Source organism: Buteo buteo, chromosome 22 (genome assembly GCF_964188355.1).
Source record: "Buteo buteo chromosome 22, bButBut1.hap1.1, whole genome shotgun sequence".
Classification (NCBI taxonomy): domain Eukaryota; kingdom Metazoa; phylum Chordata; class Aves; order Accipitriformes; family Accipitridae; genus Buteo; species Buteo buteo.
In genome coordinates, this window is record NC_134192.1 from 15,612,939 (window position 1) to 15,621,941 (window position 9,003).

Below are 9,003 nucleotides of genomic sequence, written 5' to 3' on the forward strand. Positions count from 1 at the left end.
CAGCATTCACTCAGGAGCAATTCTGGAAACGTCCCACAGAGTAGATAAATGCCAGGGAAGAGCATTTTCCTTTAATGGCCCCTTCATTTCTCTTTTATTGCATCTGAAGTATGCAATAAAAGGAAAAACATTTGAAGCCATAAACAGCCACAAAGAAACAGCCTGGCATCTCCCGAAATACTGTGCAGGATTGGACCCATGCAATTTCAGGAGGGAGCAGGGTGTTGATACAAAGGAATAGTATCAATGGGCCCATGCTGGGGGAAACCTCATCCTCCCCCAAGATGTCCATCTGAATGAAAATCCCACATTGCCTACTCCTCAGCACTTGTTCTGCTCCAGGACACTTGCCTGCAGGCTCCATGGTCACCACTGGGGACCACGATGCTACCTGGGGAAGCGGAGCTGGTGGACAGACATGGGGGTGCCCGCAGTGGGACAGCCCCGAAGCAGCACCAAGTGTCGCAGGTCCCAGAGATGTGCCAAGAGAACATGAGCCAGGACAAGGTCTGTGCCACTGCACAACAGCATAAGGAATCAAAACAGCAAAATTCTACACCCATGAAATAATGCAATTATGTTGGAGCATCATTAACTGAACTGCACCTCGCTGGCAAAATCTTGGCCCTATACTGAAATACCAAAAAAATTTGTTCTTTTTTTTTTTTTTAAGAAACTAATAAGATACCAAAACCCCAGACTGTGTGGGATGCTCCAGAGCCCATCTAGGGGGTTAGGGTACCTGCTCTAAGCAGTACCTGGAGCAGAGCTGCAGGATCCGAGCACTCTGTGCTGCAGATACTACAGCACAGCACCACTAAGTCTCAGTGGCACCAGAAAGCTCCAAAAGTAAAAGGTTTCAGATGAGACTCTCAGTTTCAGAAAGAGTCCATGCTGAGCTCACTAGCTACTTGCAAGAGCCTCATTTATACGAAAGACATGATAAGCAATTTCTCTGCCTAAACACGTGGGACACTGCTGCGTGTAAAGCATACCTGTTCTCTCCAGCTCAAGCAGATACACCTTCTGGACACATCATACACACTGCAGAGCTATAAAAGGCTTTTGATTTGGGGAAATTAAAGCCTGGCTCTGCTGTGCTAATGAGCAGTCATTATTTGAAGATGCTAGCATCAAAGTCAAGGGAGAGAGATCCTGGAGCAGGGTGAAAACACAAAGGGGTGTCAAGGAGAAGCACGATTGCCTTCCCTTCAGAAGGAGGGTGCTCTCACCCAAAGGCTGCCACAGTATATCCTGAAAAGCAGTGAAAATGAAGGAAGTTACTAGAGAAGGTGATGAGGAAGCAGCTGAGCTGGAGATGGAGCAGCTATGACCCAGTGTTTCCAATTCCCTGGCTCAGCTCTGCCTCAAACATGGAAGATACTCGCTGGCTGCAGGAAGGGGGAGCGGCTGCAGCCACCTTGACTGAGTACAGGGATTTGATCGGAGTGGCCCTGGTGCTGTGGAGTTTGATCTTCTCCCTCCTTTCAGCTGCACTCTCTCCTCATTTTGTCTGCATAGGCTCTTGCTGCCACATTTTCCCCTTCCAGCAGCACTTTCAACAACAGGCAACTAACTATCTGTTACCCAAAACTCTTTCTCCCTCCTACCCTTTATGCCAGGGAAATCACAAGAAAATCAACCTGCAGCAAGCCAAAATGGAGCTGCAATGCTTGGTGAGAGGCAGGGGCTCTGTGCCAGGTGCTCAGGGGGGATAGCTTCCAGCTCTTGCCCAAGCAAAGCAGGCAAGGAAGGGAAGGCAGAAGCAGGAGACCCCTGTCCCAGGGGGCATGGGGGCAGCAGGAGGGGTGGAAGAGCATGGAAGGGCTGAGGAGAAGGTGGGCACCCACACCAGGGATGGCCATGGAGAGGGCAGGTTACTCACCGGGGCCTTCTGGGAGAGGCCATCCACCCGCGTTATTCAAGCCTACTGATTTTTGCTGTTAAAAGAGCTTCATAAATCCAAGAAGGGACCAAACAACATAATAAGCGAGCAAATTACACATCGCAACATGATGAAGAGTGAATAGGAGAGAGGTAACTCATAGAGATCTATCTGCAAATAAGTCTCAGTTACAGCAGGCTACATAAACAATTTCTCAGAAACTTTATTACATCTGCATGAGTCAGAATTGGCTTGAAAGCAGGAAAAAAAGGTAAAAGTTGACTGAATCCTAATTGGCAACAAACATTTGATCAGCCTCAGAACTAGTATCATAACTACAGTGATATAAACAACGCTGGCTTTCCTATAAAATGTGTAGAAAAATGTTAAATAACATCTACTGCTGTTTTTAATTTAGCTGGATGTTATAAAATAATGCCAAAGTAGGAAAAACAAACAAACAAACAAAAAAACAACCCAAAAGACCAATTTCCAGTACCCAAGTGTCAGTAACCAAGGACGTGAAAGAGTTTAATAATAATATTTAGTGTAGACATGCATTATGCCATTGGTTGTCCAGCCAGCAACACCTAATTGAACTAAAATTATTCACTCTGCATATCTAATTAGAAGCCACAATCTCAAGGCTGTGATATAATCAGTCACTCAATGTCAGACTTTTATGTGAGACACAGCTGATGATACTCACTTGTGCATGGCACAGAGGAAATGCCAGTGCTGGAATCGCAGCTTTCGTTTCCAGCAGATATTACTGTTTATGATAGCCTTGATCTTTTTGTCATAAATTTACAGATCCTACTGCTGCGAACAGATATCACACAATAAATCTATCAGAAAACATTACCCAGTATAGCTCTTGGCAACACCAACTCCACTATGTCGACCAGCCAAAACAGGGCTCTAAATGAGGAGAACAACTTGGATCATATGTTTTGCTAATTATGCACAAGAAGACAACGTAAACAAGCTCCATTAAGATTATTATGCATGAGTTCATGTTTTTGCACAATTCACAAATTACCTATAACTGCTTTTCTCAGATAAATAATGTTGGAACAATAAAGCTGACATTTCGTGCTGAAGACTATGACTTCATTGTGGCTTTCAGAGAAATTACCTTTAGATTTACGGTCTTATTAACCCATGACCCTGAAAAGTGTCTGATGAGACTTGTTTATCATCCTAGTCTGGTGGCTGAAAACAGTCCTTTTCTTGATCCAGATGACTCAGTGCAGAAGCAATATGGCTCTGAACTGAATCCTTAACAAGGTGGTCTGAAAAAAACAGCCCCAACTCTGTACAAGCATGGATGTCCCTGTTTTGCCTAGGAGAAAAGCTGTCTCAGGAGGATGAACAGGTACGATATCTTTCCTTTTCTGATTAAGATCAATCTTATACAAAATGAGATTGCTAAAAGGGACAAAACTTCTAGAAAGCATTTGTCCAGCAGTATCCATGGATCACATGAAGCTTGCAATGCTCCTGCAGAGCAATGCATGGAGAGTCTGTGGCTTCAGGATGAAGACACGGGGCTCAGGCAAGCAGCGTCTCCACGTCCTGGACAAACACAGCAGCAATTGCATAAAGCCATGGCCTCTGCTAGGGCTTAGATCACAATGAGCATGTTGCTTTGCAGTATCATTCCCTTTTTAAAGCCCTCCATCCCCAGCATTTCTGGCTTCACTCCTAACTGCATGCTTGTTTGGGGTTTTCTGGTGAAAAATGTCGGGAAGCAAATGCACTGAATTTGTCAGTGCCTTTGTATTTTTTAACAGCGCGTAATCAGATCAGGGCAGACTTGTGACTTTTTAAATTAACCCTATTATTACTTTGATACTATTTTCTTCTGGATTGTTAGATAACAGGAATGCCTTTCTAACCCCATGTTACTCTGCAAATTGCTTTAATTTATACCTACTAAGCACTGGCACACAGTCCAACAATAGAAAGAATAAATTTGACATGAAGACATTGCCAGTTTTTCTACACTATCCACTGGCAGAGCCAGGAGAAGGAAAGTACCTCTCTGAGATTAGAGTAACACAGGACAAGCACGTTGTTTCGGCCAGCTCTGCAGAAGGTTTTGTTGAACGAGAGCAGTGGTCAGCAGGCTTCTTCCCTTGACTGGGCTTGTACACATGCAGGAAGCCTTAATTAACATTTGTTAGATTTGTAAATACCTAAATGACCTTCATGTGTCTCTTTAAAATAGTTTTGAAGCACTGCCAGGTTCACCAACCTTGCATCATTTCCAAAATGAGAGCCTTTTCTTAAATTGATAGTGGGGTAAAAGCACCTTGTCCCAGCCGCTCTCTTCACACCCAAAGGGCTTTAAAAAGATAATTTGAGGATTTCTGCAGAAATGTCATCCATCTTCTAAAACTGGCTATCACAACGGACACAACTGCTGTAATACTGAGTGCCCAGTGGACTGGAGGGCAGAGAAAAAGTCCAGATGGACCCAACAAGACCCGGGTGCTAACCCAAAACTACACCTCCACAAGATGCCGCTACCATCAAGTCAGAACAAGCGTGTGCCTTCCTACAGATGTGTTCAGGCATTTGACTTCCAAATTCAGCTTGCTCAGGGGCTCCTGCTCTATGTAAAAATGCACCCAGACCCTGAACATAACTGTTGCTACTGGCATCCATGTTCTCCTTGACTATGACATTCATAGCCTTTAACTACAGGTATTTTAGAATTATATTAATGTCTTCTATATTATGTAAGGCAGATTAGAGTTCTCTTCCATTTAATCTTGCTCATCCATCATTTATTTAACTTCGCACATTGTCATTCAAAGCAAGTATTTTAAAATCAAGGCTCCATTAAACCTATTCAATTATCTGTTGTTCTGGGTAATTGTTATCACTGGGTGCAATAGCTTCTAATAACTGAAATAGAACACTATGAAAATAAAAATACGATTGTTAACCTTGGAGCATCCCCAGGTTCTCATTTTAAAGCAACTCAGGCATTAATCCTACAACTTATAAATAAATGATTATTAAAAAAAGACTAGGAAAAGTTGTAGAAACAGACAACTAAGCAATGTCTTCCATCATTGATTTTGCTTTTTTAAGCAGGTAGGCCTTTTTTCCATGCAGCACACAGAATGGCTTTGATGTTTTATGTAGCGCTGTCGCTCACTGAAAGGCAACTTGGAGTTCAGCACAAAATTCAGACTGCATGAAGAGTCTAACCTCCCAGCTTCTGCACTCCTATTTATGAAATGTTTTATTTTTAAGAGTATTAATACTGCTTGAAAACTGTGTGCAGAAGAGACACAATTGTGGTGACTCAGTCTTAATCACTTTGTAATTAGATGTGGGTTTAGTAACTTCAAAGTAAGGGGAAATATTGGTCTATTTCCATACTATTCTTACTCTATGTCATGCTTGTAAAAACTTCAAAGTGTTTAAAAAAAGTCTGATTTCGTACATAATTATTTATGGAACTGATACTTCCAAACATTAGCCTAAGACAATAGCAACCCACTTTCTAGCATTTGGCAAGGAACCAAACAAGGCAGAGACAACAACATGGGCATTGCATCTTTAGACTTCTCATTTGTGCCAGGAAGTTATCAAGGAAATCTTATGGACCGAAACATATGAAATGGTCAGAAATAGGTGGCTAGATCCAGAAACACGTTTGAAACACGGAGATGTACAAAAGTAACACGCTCTAAGGGAAGTTGCTCTCAGCCCAACTCGCTGGAGGACAAGGGTGCCTGGTACAGCATCACACAAAGTAGCTAGTAACAAGGCAAAATTGCAAGTCTGACTGTGACATTTCATGATGCTTAGATACGGTCGTTAGCTTTATCCAGGGAGAAGTGTTAACCCAGGCCTCCTTTCTTTTCCTAACGCTGGCCAATGCCAACCACATCAGCCAAATAGCCCAAACTGCTCTTCCATGGACAGCAGTGCTTTCACAGCTCAGCATCACCTCAGCAGTTCTCTGGTGTGAGAATCAATGCAAACTGCTATTAAGGTATATTTTTTTCTGTCGTTCCTCCATCACAGTGCAGAGAACCAAAAAATATCTTTGAAAAACTGTACATATGAGATTAGATGAATTACAGGCAATATGAACAACAGACGTACGCAGGTATTGACTAACCTTGCTCAAAGTAATTATTGGAGGCTACAGCAAGGAAGCTGCAGTCTCCCAAATACCTTCAATCATATCTCATTGGCTTCTAGCCAGATCAGCCTGCAAGAATCTTTTCAATCACATGAACCTATAAAAACCAATTTGGTTTCACGATGGTGATGAACCTGTCCTCTGACTAACCTTATTATTTGCTTTCTTGCTTTGAGAAGACCCAGATCAGACAGCTTCAGATTTATCCACACATTTTCAGCGTTTTGTTAATCACTCTATTGCTTTATCGATGTTCCCATATTGGACAATTACCTCCATCCAAAGAACACTTGCTAATTGTCAATACTTGGGAGGCTGGGCATTTGTGATAAATCTAATTAGGGGAACAGCATTTCTGCTGTTCTATCAGAATGCGATAATCAGCTGTAAGACAGCAGGATAAAAACAAGTGGAAAACAGAATAAAGTGCCATGTGTTCTCATCCATGGAAAATCATGCCAGGCCAACAGCACATCATTCCCTATAAGAAAACTACCTTGTTGGACCGGGGAAACACACTTGTCCTCATCTATCCAGAGCACAGCAGTCAGTGAAATCTTCCTGTGTGAGTTACTGCTCAGAGGTGGAGCACTTGGGAATTAACAGCAGGAACCAGCTCCTTGGGGATTGCCAGCAGGCTGTGCTGAAATGGGACTTCTCAGAGCAAGGACATTACCCGTGATGACAATCCTGTTCATGGTGCCCATTAAGGATCCTGGTCCATGAAGGAGCTGTGATGTTCAAGGAACATGCCAGGCTCATGTTCAAGGCAATAGCTGTCTTACAGAGGAAGACGTAACATCAAGCCTGTGTGAAACTGCGCTGTACTACCAGGCTTTTATTTGCCTTTTTTTAATCTTTGCAATGGTCAGCCTGAGAGTCAGATAAAAGGTAGCAATAGAGAGACTAACACAGCTAAAGAGCAGAGTGCACTGCAAAGAGACATGGCTCGCCTCTGCTCTGCATCAGGCTGGTAATTACTGCCCCAGGTCCCTGGGAAGAGAAGCAGTAAGAAACACATTTCGTCTCCTGAAGAATCAAGATCTGAAAAATAAATAAATAAATAAATATGTAATCAATGGTGTAATTTGCTTCTAATTCAGAAACTTTTGAGGTCTGCTGCTGTGAAATAGTTTATAATGAAGCAATTTCCACCACCATGCTGAAGAGGAGAGACGTACGGGCTGGGAACAAATCGAAAGCCACTCCACCAGAATCATCCCTCTTGAAGAGCCACGAGTATTGCTGCTGAAGTGTCTTCAGTGCATGTGACTTCTTAGCATATATTACCCACGCTAATGCCATGCTAACCAGCCCCGCAGAGGTTGGTGTATCACTGGCTCTGCTGTGCTGAGCCTGGGGCCCCAGATGGCATTTCAGCTCCTCTGTGCAAGGAGATGTGCAGGACACAGAGTATGAGATGCTCTCATTTGCCTCCCAGAAAAACTTCACATCTAACTAATCAAGCAGTGGAGGAAAAGGGGGTTTTATAACGCCAGCTGCTGAAGCCTATGTCTGCAAGGCCTCTGCCCCATAGGGAGCAGCAGCGAAGGCTCAGCTGGTGCAAAAGGTTTAGTCCACACAGGGGTGACAGCAACTCCTGCACCAAGCTAGGAGGCCTTGCGGTGACCTGCCCGTGGTGACCAAACCCTTGGAGGTTTGCAGAATTCCCTCAGCTCAGCCGGGACCCTCAGGGCACAGGGACGAGCAGGAGCAGCGGCACAACCAGCTGCCAGGACAGGCTCAGCTTCTGGACCACAGCATCGCAGTGAGGCAAGCTTAGCACTCACCCTAATGAGCTTCCAATTACATCAACAAACTGCATTAATTTTAATGCTCTCCCATTTATGCCAGAGTCATTATGCTTTCGCACTCCATTTACCTGACGGTGTCCGCTGAGACAAACAGCAGTTTATTATTAAAGCGGTAGCATCTCCGTATCCCCATGAGCCCCAGGCTGGAGCACCAAAGCTCAGGCAGGAGCTCACCGAGACCCAGATGCAGCACGGGGGATGCCGGGGAGGGTGGGCAGGCACCCTGCTTGCTGACGCTGCTTGGTTTCCCCAGGGCAGGATCTGTGCTTGCATCCAAAAACATCCCAATCCCTCTGCAACTGCAAGGCAGCTGATGGACCTGAGCAGGATCCCAAGCAGCAGCGTGCTGTGGTTGGACACAGAGGCAGCCCTGGGCTCTTCCATGGGCAGGCAGAGCCGCCCAGCCCCTCTCACCAAAGCACACAGCTGGTAGAGGATGTCTGCTTATCAGAAACCACAGTTTTCACAGGAAAACAAACAGGTAGTATTTTGCACTCTTTCCCACCAAATTTTTAAACTGAAAATACCACGATTTCCAAAGAAGGCCAAAAAAAGAAAAAATATTACAAGACAGTGCATAAGTAGGAATTAATAGAAGTATTTCCACAGGATTTTTAAGCATAAAAAAGCTTTTATAAATATCTATGGAAAAAGTCCTACTATTTTGGATCAGCTGTGGAGTCAGCATCAAGCAACAGATTTTGCTGAGCATCCGCTCCCGTAGAAACGCTTCCCAGGATAGAAAGCAAAGCTCCCAGACTTCTCAGCACACTCAATTTGCTAATTTTGTCCAAGGAAATCTACCCACCAAGCTTATCCCTTCGTGTTTGAGGGGGAGCAGTCCCAAGGAAGCGCAGCAGCACTGCAGACACTTCGGTCACCGATCAGTCCTTCCTGAAGGTGCAGTGTATGTACAATGGTGTACCTGGCCTGCTGGGGGTCTGCCAGAGCCTTTCCCTTGCCAAATACACATTTTTAACCATTTTAATGCTGATCCTCCCTGCAGCCCCTGAGCGGTAACAGGGGGCTGAAACACAGGCAGAGCATGGAGGCAGCGATGAAGCCGTTCACAAGGTGTTGGGGAAGCACTGAACCCTCCCCGAGAGCCCCGGTGGGAGCTGAGCTCCTCTTGG